This window comes from Piliocolobus tephrosceles, chromosome 4 (assembly GCF_002776525.5).
Source record: "Piliocolobus tephrosceles isolate RC106 chromosome 4, ASM277652v3, whole genome shotgun sequence".
Lineage (NCBI taxonomy): Eukaryota > Metazoa > Chordata > Mammalia > Primates > Cercopithecidae > Piliocolobus > Piliocolobus tephrosceles.
Window position 1 is genome coordinate 64,644,444 of NC_045437.1, and position 13,276 is coordinate 64,657,719.

Below are 13,276 nucleotides of genomic sequence, written 5' to 3' on the forward strand. Positions count from 1 at the left end.
ACATTGCAAGCCACTGACCTAGCAAAGCTAGATTCTTTTATAGATATGAATCACATTTTTTTCATCACTCCTCCTGTTTCTGGGCTAATCTGTCCTTTTATGGGATTGAGTCAAGTCCCAGAAGTTCATCCACTAGAACTACTATCCACCAGGACACTCAAAACTGTACTATAGGGTAATGCTAGAGTTGACACAGCCTATTAGGATATGTTTTATCCTGAGTCCCGCTTTATCAGGATATGTTACCACATGTGAGAGGGCTCTGTGATCTAGGTGGGAGTCAGATTGTTTCCCTCAGCTTTGAAGTCTCCTTGTGACTTCTCAAGGTCCCAGCCCTGACTGCAGGTTAACCCTGCCTGCCCTTGACCCTGACCCTCTGCCTTGTTCATTTCAGCAGGAAAGGAGGTTGGGATGGAAGTACTAGCGACACTGTCTGCAAATCTGGCAGATCCACTTTATATACTGCTGTTGTGGCCCAAAGTTATGAAGGAAGAAAAATAATACATTATGAAATTTTAAATATTCCAAGAAAAAGGGATGTAGATGAGGGTATGTAATCACAGTGTTGCTTTCTTTGTGTCTATAGTATAATGTGAATGAAATTGCTGTCAGGATTTTAGAATGATGAAGTCTTGCACACTGAAATTTTATGATATAATCACAATGGCTATTACCAATGTCAACATAATTTAGACTTGATGAATAAGAGCCAAGAGGCATCCAGGAATTGGCCTCGCTGATTTTGATAGCCTGTGTAGGCAATTTATGACATTTAAGACATCCTTTTAATTTCTGCCCATCATTTTTTTATTGGAGTGTGGTATCTCTTTTATTCACTAGAATGTATGATAACAATGGCAAATGAGCATAGAAACTTTCCTGAAAGACTGTGTGTATTGATCAATTGCAGAGTGTTCTCATAAATTGATAACCTTCAACATTATTAAATAATTTTCATACATCAGGTGTGTTTACTTTTTTGTGAAAGCTAATAGATAAAGCATATGCATTTTATCAAAATAGTAGAGCCACGAGGATGCAGTGAATCAATAACATAGTTTCTTCAAAGTTATGGTTACCAGTTACTTCTTTCCAGGCAAAGTTTTAAACTTGGGAGATTATTTCAGACAGTGACATTTCTTATTTCTGTATTTCAGAGCATATCAAACAGTAATAATAACAACCATGTACATGGTCCATTACATGGTCCTAACAATAGTTATTACTTACATCATACTTACAATGCCTGGCATTGTTCTATGCACTTTACATTTACCCAGTGAATCTTCAACAACTCTCTGGGATATGATTTTTATTTTAAAGATGAGAAATTTGCAGGCTTTGACATTTCTCCAAGGTCCAAAGCAGAAGGGCTGCTGGTGGAAGCAAGTGGCAGAGCTAGAATGCGAGTTGGAGCTTGGAACCACAGTGTTCTCCCACTTCTTCCTTCATAGTTAGCGAAGAAGTTCAAGGACCTGGTTAAGTACAGAAAGAAAGTATTGCTCTTATTCTAATTTTAAGAAGGTGGAATTAAAGATCAAGAGGTTATTTGCCCAAAATAACAAAATTAATGGCGGAGTCTGGGGCAAAGGCAGTTATGCAAATGCAAATGTGATAAAGTCTTCAGATTCAATACTGTTTCTCACTTTTCAAATAGCATGTTCTCAAGACATTCGGATTATCCTGCATGATGACTCACTCTCCCTGCTTGTCATCTGGGCCTGGAGGAGGTGGCAAGAAAGTCTGTCTGCAGCCTAAGTGGGAGAAGGAGGTGGGAGCATGGGGGATAGAGTTGCTGATAACATCTCAGACTCTGGGGGAGTTCATAGCCAGCAATCTGAATGTTAACCTCTGTGTCCCACCATTTCAGACACACTTCTTTCTCCTGACGCAGTAAAACATTTCCATAAGCCACAGGGCTTTCGGCTGGTCTCCAAGGTCATTCAATGGTACAAGAAATCATTTGTGTCCCAACAAACTGAAATTGGAAGTTGGAGTTAGACCATCTTGGGTGAATCCTTTGTATTTTACTCTGAAATATATTCTACTGAGTATTTTTGTATTCAAATATGATCAGTGAATTTTGTGCGTACCTGATAAAACATGTTTTTGTCCACAAGGGGGCTTCATTTTCCTATTTTTCAAGTTTCCCTTTCAGTAATACTATACATTTTGTTTTGTTGATTTGATACTGAAAATAGAACCATTTGCTTGCTTTTGAGAAATACTTGTCATCAGTAAAGGAGCTTTGAGAGCTGGGCATAGGAGAAGAATTAGGGCAGCAAAGTTTGAAATGCCAACTGAAGCTCTTGGGAGACCAACAGTGGGAGAGTGAATTCATGAGCGTTTCACATCCCTCGTATGAAACTCAACAAAGGTCTGGGTATTTTTTTTTTTTTTTTTGAGACGAAGTCTTACTCTGTCACCCAGGTTGAAGTGCAGTGGCATGATCTCGGCTCACTGCAACCTCTGCCTCCAAAGGTCTGGGCTTTTAAATATTAAGTTTACAACTAGGATTAAATGGGATCATAGTTCGGTTTCTAAATGCCACTAACCTCCTCTTAAAGCTAAAGGTCAATTTAAAAATTATTATTCCGCAGTTGTGTTATTTTCTAATATTTATGCTTTGAACCATTCTTTTTTGGGCTTTGGATCACTGTAAAATCTGAATTCAAGTTGGGGGTCCTTGTTTTCCTTCTCCTCGTCTGCCTGAAGTTTCCGTTACCAAGCACTGGGCACTAAATCAGGCCTTACCTGAAGCAATGGGGTCGTTAATTGAACTAAATTTGGTTTGAGTGGAAATGAGACCTGAGGTTACTAGATCTTGTTTTGAGTGGCAGGTTTTCCATTTGTTTTGGAAGATGGTATATTTCAGAGGTGAGAGGGAGGGAAAGCAGTGTTCCATAGCAGAGTAGCTACAGTGGAAAACATGCTTGGCCCAGCCTTGGTGTGCATGGCCTTGGAAAAAATGATTGTCTCTACAAGTCACGAGAAGAGAAATGGCAGCACATTTCCAAGTTAGCTGTAGCTCTAGAAGAAATGAGGATGAGATATGTGGATGGATTAAAAAATGTAAAAAGTGAAAAACCAGAATGAGTGGGCTGGGAATTTTGTTAAACGGTCCAACTTGTACATTTTATTATAGCTTTTCCGTGGGTTTAAATGAAGGCCAAAACCTTCTTATTTGAATGTTGTATTGATTTGCATTTCTGGTAGCTATTTAAAGTTGATGTCGTTAGAATTTAGTGCTGCAAAATCTTCAGTGGGCATATTCAAATGGCAAGATATAGGCATGTCCATCAACAACACAATTATTAAACAGATAAACTATTCACCCCAAATTATGGAGGAATGCTGGGACATTAAACAAAATCTGCAGTACCTGTTATAGAATAGCCTCTATAATGGCAATAATCACACCCTAAGTGACTTTTTGGAAATACAAAGCCAAATCTGATGAAGAAGATGGGTCACATAAAGCTAATATTTATTGAATGCTTACTATGTGCACGGCAAAACAGTTCTAAGCACTTTTCATATATTAAGTCACTCAGTCTATGTAACAGATCTATAATTTCTAGTTTACTGATGAGGAAATTAAGGCAGAGAGAGGTTAAGAAATGTACCCAAGGTTATATAGCTAGTAAGCAACAAAGCAGTGACCCAAACCTAGGTAGTCTAACTGGACGGAAACTAAACCAAATATTCTTGAACAACCTGAAAATAATTTTAAAAGAATTTCAAGCAGTGATATTGTTATTGGAAAATGTTATTTTTCAACATAACTACTTTGAGGAGTTAAACATTGGTTTGGCGGTGTAAGTTCGTGTGTATGTGTGTGTGCGCGCGCATGTGTACATATGTGGAGTATGTGGGTATTTATTTATGCACAATTACTTTATGGTCTCAGCTGTTAACTTTTAAGAAATTAAAGGATAATTCACAAAAGAGTTTTTTTCCTGTGTTATTAGTAGTTGGTGTATTAGAAGGAGCCAGAATGGATTATCTTCCAGCCCCATTATGCCTGATATGAAAACATAGGAATCTTATATACTTTCTGAATTTCCTGTCTTAAATTCTGTTTAGTTATTAGATGATAGGTGGGCTTGGAGTAAGTTATTTCACCAACTGCTTGTTCTACTGAGGGAAATGGTTCTCTTTAACCGGAGAGATCATCTATTAAGTCATTTAGGACTGAATTTTTTTTTTTTAATTATATTTTAAGTTCTAGGATACATGTGCACAACGTGCAGGTTTGTTACATATATATACATGTGCCATGTTCGTGTGCTGCACCCATTAACTCATCATTTACATTAGGTATATCTCCTAATGCTATCCCTCCCTCCTCCCTCCTCCCCACAATAGGACCCGGTGTGTGATGCTCCCCTTCCTGTGTCCAACTGATCTCATTGTTCAATTCCCGCCTATGAGTGAGAACATGCGGTATTTGGTTTTCTGTTCTTGCCATAGTTTGCTGAGAATGATGATTTCCAGCTGCATCCATGTCCCTACAAAGGACACGAATGCATCCTTTTTTATGGCTGCATAGTATTCCATGGTGTATATGTGCCACATTTTCTTAATCCAGTCTGTCACTAATGGACATTTGGGTTGATTCCGAGTCTTTGCTATTGTGAATAGTGCCGCAATAAACATACATGTGCATGTGTCTTTATAGCAGCATGACTTATAATCCTTTGGGTATATCCTCTAGCAATGGGATGGCTGGGTCAAATGGTATTTCTAGTTCTAGATCCTTGAGGAATGGCCATACTGTTTTCCACAATGGTTGAACTAGTTTACAGTCCCACCAACAGTGTAAAAGTGTTCTTATTTCTCCACATCCTCTCCAGCACCTGTTGTTTCCTGATTTTTTAATGATTGTCATTCTAACTGGTGTGAGATGGTATCTCATTGTGGTTTTGATTTGCATTTCTCTGATGGCGAGTGATGATGAGCATTTTTTCATGTGTCTGTTGGCTATATGAATGTCTTCTTTTGAGAAGTGTCTGTTCATATCCTTTGCCCACTTTTTGATGGGGTTGTTTGTTTTTTTCTTGTAAATTTGATTGAGTTCTTTATAGGTTCTGGATATTAGCCCTTTGTGAGATGAGTAGATTGCAAAAATTTTCTCCCCTTGTATAGGTTGCCTGTTCACTCTGATGGCAGTTTCTTTTGCGGTGCAGAAGCTCTTTAGTTTAATTAGATCCCATTTATCAATTTTGGCTTTTGTTGCCATTGCTTTTGGTGTTGTAGACATGAAGTCCTTGCCCATGCCTATGTTAGGACTGAATTTTTAAACAAGTTAACAAAAAGTGTAGAAGATGATAAGGTTCTAGCCAGAGACTAAAGAATGACACATATGCTTGGGTATGTGCACATGGTGTTTCTGTGGGTAAGAAAAATATATATAAATACAAATACAGATAGAAATGTGAAAATTGAATTAATGATAAAACTACTTGTCATTAGTGTTAGTGAAGTATCCTGTGACTACATGATTAGAGAAACTCAAAACAGCCGAATTCCATCAAATGTGATTCGGTGTCCATGTAAACATTTTAAACCCATGTTCAAAACTGAACTACTGATCTTACTCCCCAAATCTACTCTACATTCAGCTTTCCTTATCTCAACTGATAGTAACCCTGTCCTCGTTTCTGAGGCCCAAGCCATAGAGTCATTCTCACCACCTTCCCTTCTTTCACACCTCACCACATTGAAATAGTCTGCTGGTTTTGTCTTCAACAGACACCCAGAATTTGGCCACTCCCTACCACCTCTGCAACTTCTGGGGCCGCTCTCTTCTGTCGTCATCCTTCTCTGGGATTATTGCAGTCACCTCCTAACTGATCTCTCTGCCTCTACCTTGTCCCTCCCACAGTCTGTTCCTGACACAGAAGCTAAAGGATTCTGTGAAAACATGAGTCTGACCAGGTCACTCCTCACCTAAAACACTATAATGATCCATCATTGCACTCAAGGAAAAGCCAGAGTTTTTACAGTAGTGTTCAAGACCCCAAACCAGATGACGACTTCATTATGTTTCAACTCATCTCCTTTTACTCTTCATCTTGCTTATTCTGCTCCTTCCAACTGACCGATTTCCTAGTTCTCCAACAGATGAGGCCTGCCCTGGGCTGTTTCCTCTGCCTGGATGGTCCTCCCCTAGATATTTACGTATTCACTGGCTCCCTCGTCACCTCCTTCCAGTCTTTCCTGAAACTGAACCTCATACTTAACATTTATCCACTCCTGAGGCCTCCCCTTATCTTGCTTTATGTTTTCTTTTTTCATAGTGCTATAACTTTTTTTGACACCGTATTTAATTCATTTCTTTATTATGCCATTGCTTCTTCTCTGTGTTCCTTTGTCCCTTCCTGCTGGAATGGAGGCGCCTGAGAACAGGACTCCTTTTTTGGCTACTGATGTACTGCAAACACCCAGAACATTGTCTGGAAGATGGTAAATGCTCGTATAAATGCTTGATGAATCATTGAATTAAGATGTTTAGGCAATGTGAATATATTTTAAATGTAATTGGAAAACAGGGACTATTACTCAGATACAATTGTAGATGTGTGCTATCAGCACAGCAAACATTGCAAGGTCATGAGAACCAGATATTTGTCTTCTTGTAAGACAGGTAGGACAAACAGAATAAAAAATAATGCAGTGTATGTGGTTTTTATTTTCCCTCAACTATTTAAAAGCTAGTGAAATAATTTGTGTCTTACAGCAATGAATGGAAATCCTTAAGTAAATCCTATGAGGTAGGTTCTGAATTATCTGAGACCCCATATAGAGTATCCAGCATGTATCATACACACAAAAGGTGCTTAGTCATCATCAATTTTTGGTGTTTTTCTGCATTATACAAATGTACATGCACTTTACATAATGAAATTGGATTAATTATGAATATTATTTCTTTATTGAAACCTCATAAACCTCATAAATTAACTAAACACTACTTCATGCTTTGTATTTCATCTGGCATTTAATTATACATCTGTTTCAAATGAAGAAAGTTCATGCTTTAAAAACTGTGGTGACTTGCTTTGGATTTTAAATCTTTGTGCAAGAGGACAGGATGTCATTGTTATCCAGTTTACCAATGTGATGTGATTGACATTGGTCCTCAAAAGATCTGTGATTCACTTCTTTTTAAGGTATGGATGAATTCTGTTCACTGAGATGACCAGTGGTGACTTCTGTGCAGAAGATGGGGACTCCTCTCCACAGGACCTGGCCTACTGGGTCACTCCACCCAGCAATGGGCATTTGACTCTTAAGTCCTTTCCCAGCCAAAGCATTCAGAACTTCACCCAGGCACCAATCAATGAGGGCCAGCTAGTTTTTGTACATGCTGGTATGTTACAGAGAAAAACAATGTGAAATTAAAATACACTTTAATCAGTGGTTAATGTGATGATCATATGACTGAAAACCACAGGCCATCTAGAAACTCTCCAGGCACTAGACTTTTATAAAAAGTGACATGTTTTAGTAAGGCTAATAATAGCAAATATTAGCATTCCTATAACTCTCATTTGACTTACTCAAATTGTCATGTAAGGTCTGTGCTCAAATATAAGCTTCTCTGAGAGCCTTTTCCTGAACACCACTGAAATAGTGGTGTTCTCTGCCACGTTCCATCCCTTTCCCAGAATACCTGACCTTATAGTATAGATTGAATTGGATATTTGTTTGTTATCTGTCTTTCCCTATAGATTATAAGGGCAGAACCTTTGTTTTGTTCATTGTTGTATCCTTAGCACCTAGCAGTGCTTAATAAAACGTGGTAGGTGCTTAATAAACATTTGTTGAAAGAATGAAATAATATTGAACACCTATTATGTATCCAGTTATAAGTTCCAGATGTTAGGAATACATTAGTAAGCACCACAAAGAGAAATTTGTTCAATGAATGAATATGTGAATGAATGAATGAATATAACTTTAATTCTAAGAGATCCTGACTTTGAAAGGCCTTTTCTTCTTCCTCCTGTTCATCAATAAATCAGTAGGCCAAATGACTGCTGTAAATCTGCTGAAGGTGACCCAGCCACTCTGCAAGGGTGGCTTGGCTTTGTTTTCAGGCTGCCCTTGTCAGAGGAGAAGCAGGCCATTCCCAGTCTGCAGCAGGAATGGGAGGGAGCATGAGCTAGGAGGGTTGGACGAGAAAGTTAAAAAGCTCTGTTTTCAGTTATTTCAAATTATCTTCTTTGAAAATATAGCAAAGAAAATAAAGGTAAAATATCCTCTAAATCCAAATGGAGTAATTTCCTGACTACCTTCACAGTTAATGCAAAGGCTCCCCAAAGAATCGGAAAAGAATTTACTATGCGAATGCTCTCACATAGTAGTTCTGAACCTGTAGCCTGGACTTGCGGAGGTTAGTTTCATTGCATCAAGGTCCTAAATCTACCTACATATGTACCAAAGCTTAGTTTCTAGACTGAATGGTATTTTCCACATACAAGTTTCAATTTTTCAAATGTGTGAAGATGTGCTGGTTAAATAAAATACAGTTCCTCTGAAGAGGCACTGAATTGATAGGATGTTTCTGCCACTTATGTATTGTTAGTATTATATAAGTATTGTTAGGTGAGGGCCTAGAAAGTTTTTCATTTTTATGAAAGGATTATCATATTTTCGAAATGGAGAGGACTGCTCTAGAGAATTGCACAAAAGAAGTTTTGGTTTTCTAAAACTGTGAAATCTACAGTAGAAAGGAATTATTGACTCACTACCACCTGTCAGGCACCACAAGAGGTGCAGTTCTGCCATCCATATCTTTTCATCACATGAAGTCATCTGGGCCATAGGGAGGAATGACTCCATTTTCGAGATAAAGAAACTGAGGCGGGTGGATCATGAGGTCAGAAGATCGAGACCATCCTGGCCAACATGGTAAAACCCCATATCTACTAAAATACAAAAAAAATAAAAATAAAAAAATAAATTAGCCATGCGTGGTGGCGGTTGCCTGTAGTCCCAGCTACTTGGAAGGCTGAGGCAGGGGAATCGCTTGAATCCGGGAGGCAAAGTTTGCAGTGAGCTGAGATCGTGCCACTGCACTCCAGCCTAGTGACAGAGCAAGACTCTGTTTCAAAAAAAAAAAAAGAAGAAACAAGCTCGGAAAGATTAAGTTTGTCGCACCTTAAAGCTGGGCTTTCTCCACTAGCTGCCACCCACTGAAGGGTAGATTAGGTAGAAGAACTGAAGTTACTATTTTCAGTGAAGGATTAAAACAAAAATTAGCTTGCTGGATTGATTTATTTGTACACTACCAGGTCAATATTTACTTTCGGTGAGTAGAGAAAATAATTTCTCCTAGAAAAGTAGGAAAGAGAGTTAAAGGCAAGCTAAACGTGAGAGCCAATCCATTACATTTTCTAAATGGATATGGAGGCAACTAATAACCCTCAAAGTGGCTGCAGCCCAGCTGCAGATGAGGCTGCTGCTGAAACCAGCTGGTTCTCCCCTGGTGCATCTGTCCGTCATCAGCCCCAAACAAAGACTTGGGCTTCAGTAGTGTCTCTTAGCATTTTATATTTGCAAAGTGTTCCACCATTAATTGAATTCATTATTCCACATAACAACCTAAGTAGGTTGATAAAACCAATATGTGGGAGGCTAAGTGATTTATATAAGGTCACCCTTCTGGAAGGCCTATCAGGAAAAATCTGAGATTGTACAGTGGAAAATGCGCAGGTCAACCCTGCTTTTTGTGTTTCCCTCCTTATATTTATTTGGTCATAGTCTGTCACAACACACCTGATACAAAATTCTATATTCGCTTTGATATCATTCTTTTGATTCCATCTCCATTTTGTTTCCGGATTAATGAAGAGTTCAAAGTGCCTAATGGCAGAAAATGTTCTTTCCTTAATTGCATGTTTCATTAAATACAACTTTTGAAGTGCTATTTCTAGAAAAACAAGCAAATGAAAAAGAACATTTGGTTGTGGACCCCTGTTACGAATCAGACAGACTCAGACTTCTCTCTCTCTCTCTTTCTTTTTTAAATGGTGACTTTTCAGGATACTGGGAATTTTTTTAACAGTCTGTAACCTTGTGTGTGTGTGTGTGTGTGTGTGTGTGTGTGTGTGTGTGTGGAATCAGAACTCTCAGGGTTTGCTTAGATAACAAGGACTTGAGGGCGTGTTATACCATTGACCTACCTTTTATTAAATCATATTTCTAGGGAGTACTTGTACAGAATTGCAGAGTCTGACGATGTCTCCTTTGTTCCCTGCCACGTGGTCCCTGAGGGTAACAAAGATACATTTCTACCCATTCCATGATGCAACGACCTGTGGGCCTCCAAATGTGCTGCTGGGTGGACGTTTTCAAGGGATGATGGGGATATGAACATTAGGCTGTCTGCATAGGAATCTTGCCTGGTGCTTTGTGAGTCCCAGCATTCCTGGGAACTGGATCGATAAGGGATCCATCTCAATTTCAGCTTTGCACATAAGTTAATTTATAACTTTACTGCTATCACTAATCCCTTGATAGGAGTGTGGGAGTAGAATTCTCTTCTTGTAGAAATTTCACAAGAGCAGGGCTGGGTCTTTCCCTTTTTTCTTTCCCTTCTTAGCAGAATATAGCCCGCTTGAGATAGTGAAATAATTAGAAGTGCAGGTAATTATTATGTGTTTTTATAGTGTTTTATATTGTTTATCTATTGCACTGGGTTGCTATAAGGATTTAAATGACAGTGTATATAAAAGCAAATTTTGGTCCTCCCCATTTGGCAGATAAAAAACATGGAGTTAGCAAGGTGTAGTGGTATGTATCTATAGTCCCAGGTACTCGGGAGGCTGAGGCAGGAGGATCACTTGAGCCCAGGAGTTTGAGGTTGCAGTGAGTCATGATGGTGTCACTGCACTCCAGCCCGGATGGCAGCGCAAGACCTTGTCTCTAAAAAAAAAAAAAAAAAAAAAATCAAATAAAAACCATGGAGGCTTGGGAAGACTCAAAGTCATGTAACTAATAGGGATCCTAACGCTCATGACTGAGTGAAAACTCTGACTCTAAATCCCGTTCTTGCATGGGGCCACTCCTCTGCTGTATGTCTGGACCGGTGTCCCAGGGCTGTCTCTGCTGTAGAATGTTGGTTTCCTGAGAATGGGGCCATCACGGTAGCCATTTATTTGATCTCCTTCTCTATATTACTGAATAATTTTGACATGCACAACCAGGAAAATATGTATAGCAATTTAATAAGCAGCAACGATTACGTAGAAATGTTGTGTTTTACTCTCCTTCGTTAGGGAAATATTGCAACCTGGCATTAGTCAACAAATTTTTTTTGACTCATATTTATCCCCTACTAGTCGAACTTCCTCTACCAGCTTGTCCAACTTTGGCTATTTCCCTTTTGCTTCCTTCTTGCACCCAGCCTTAAAAAGTGGGCCTAGCTTGAGACTCACAGAATTTGCATGGTAAGCCAAAATAATTATTATAGTACTTAGTATGGTGAATATTTTAAGGTTAACCATGACTTCTATGCCCTGACAAATTTGAAAATTATCTTCCAAGTTGGTTATTTTAAAGTAGAAAGGATTACAGTTCTAAATGAACATTTTTTTAATGAACTAAGAAAAAAAGTTAGCCAAAGTATATTTTCATTTTGTTATATTTTATACGTATATAAATTGAAACACATTCTATTTCTTTCTGTAAACTCTACTCCCCAGAAAGGAGTTTTATAACCAGCTTTTCACCTTGAATGCTGCCATTGATTTCGTTTGTTTATCTTTGGTGGTGGTGTGTTGGAATATACTGTGGCTTTAGGACCTAGTTTTTCTGCTTATCCAAATTGTACTTGGCTTTTTTTTCAAAAAGTACTGGGGAGGGATTGACCTTGAGAATTTTGTTTAGAAAGGTCTAGAATATAGGCTCACATAGACCCAGAATTAAGCAGCCCTTCAGCCAAGGGTTTTCCTGGAAAAGTCTGTAACTTCAGTCTCTGGTCATGAGATAGAAGGAGCTACATCTCACCACCAGCTGTCTGTCCTCCATGGTAAGAACTAAAGGAGAAAAGAAAGGGGAGGGATTCACAGTGTGTTACTAAAGGGTTTAGAGCAGGGATTTGTAAACCTTTTAGTCAGTGGCTCTTGAAACACTGAATTGAATATTGTAAGATTTAGTGGGAGGTAACCAAGAACTATGAGAAAAGATTGTCAATCCTCAAGGAAGTAATTAAAGGCCTCTTAATTGGTGAAATGAGAGCTCTACACTCAAGAGTACACTAACCATGTAAAACATACAGTAAGTGTCCAGTGAGTGGTACAGAATGGGTGAGCTGCAGGAATTCGGAGGAGGGAAATGTCCCATAGACTGCAAGGGTCAAAGGGAGCTTGTTGGCCAAGACAAGCCTCGAGTTGCCCCTTTAGAATCAGCAGCATTTTGGTGGGTGGCGTCGAGGAGGGGAGGGTATGTCAGGGATGACAGCAAGACCATGAAGTGAAGACTCAGGGAAGGAAGGATGGGTTCGGAATGTGGGGAGGAGAATACGTCAGATTTCTTGAATGGTCAATCGCATTATTTCCTGACTCAGATGTCATTTCCTCCATTGAGTTCTAAGTAGAAGAGTATAGATGAGATAGCGTCAACTTAAAAATAAATACTCACTTCTGAGTCAGCGAGACTTACACTTGACCCTCAAGGAATTTGCTTAACTGTGCTAAGCCTTATCATCCCTTCATAGTGATGAGGAAACAAATACATACTTTTTAGGGTTATGATATCTAAAAGAGAGGGCAGGGCTGTGTCTGTGCTGTGTCATGGTATAGCTGTGCTCCTCACCGTAGGGTCTTTCATATATTAGGTACCTGATAGTGTTTACTGAAGAAATATCTAAGGCTTCCAAGTCTAGTGCCCATGAAAATCTGGCTATGGTTTTTCATGAAACAAAAGTGCTGGGATACAAGGATTTTCAGAAATCTTGTGTTTTTAAGGAGGATAAAACAGATTTCTCTACTCCATGACTTCTCAGAGACTTCAGAATGTAGATTTGCTTTTTCAAATCTCCATGAAGGGTATAGGGAGTGAAGTCTTGCCAGACACATGTGGTTTCAGAGCCTCTTATGACCATACCCTTTATTGGGCACTTATTCTATGGATATAGATTTAGGTAGGACCTTAGAGAAATCATTTCCAAATTAAATGCCTGGAGTTCATTGATGAAAATATGAACTGTTTGGATGAAATATGGTGGGCAGGAGGGAAATGATGCTTGCCTTTCAGAGAGTTGGGC

At 39.0% G+C, this 13,276-nt stretch overlaps 1 protein-coding gene across 2 annotated transcripts in view; it reads left to right on the forward strand.

Annotated features, from left to right (window-relative positions):
• The first annotated feature begins 2,236 nt into the window (after positions 1 to 2,236).
• LOC111541642 overlaps positions 2,237 to 13,276 on the forward strand; it is a 31,930-nt gene continuing 20,890 nt past the window's right edge. For both annotated transcript variants that reach the window (XM_023210543.2, XM_023210544.2), the window contains exon 1: positions 2,237 to 2,377. The gene's annotated coding sequence lies outside the window, so the exon portion shown is untranslated. The remainder of the gene's footprint in view (positions 2,378 to 13,276) is intronic.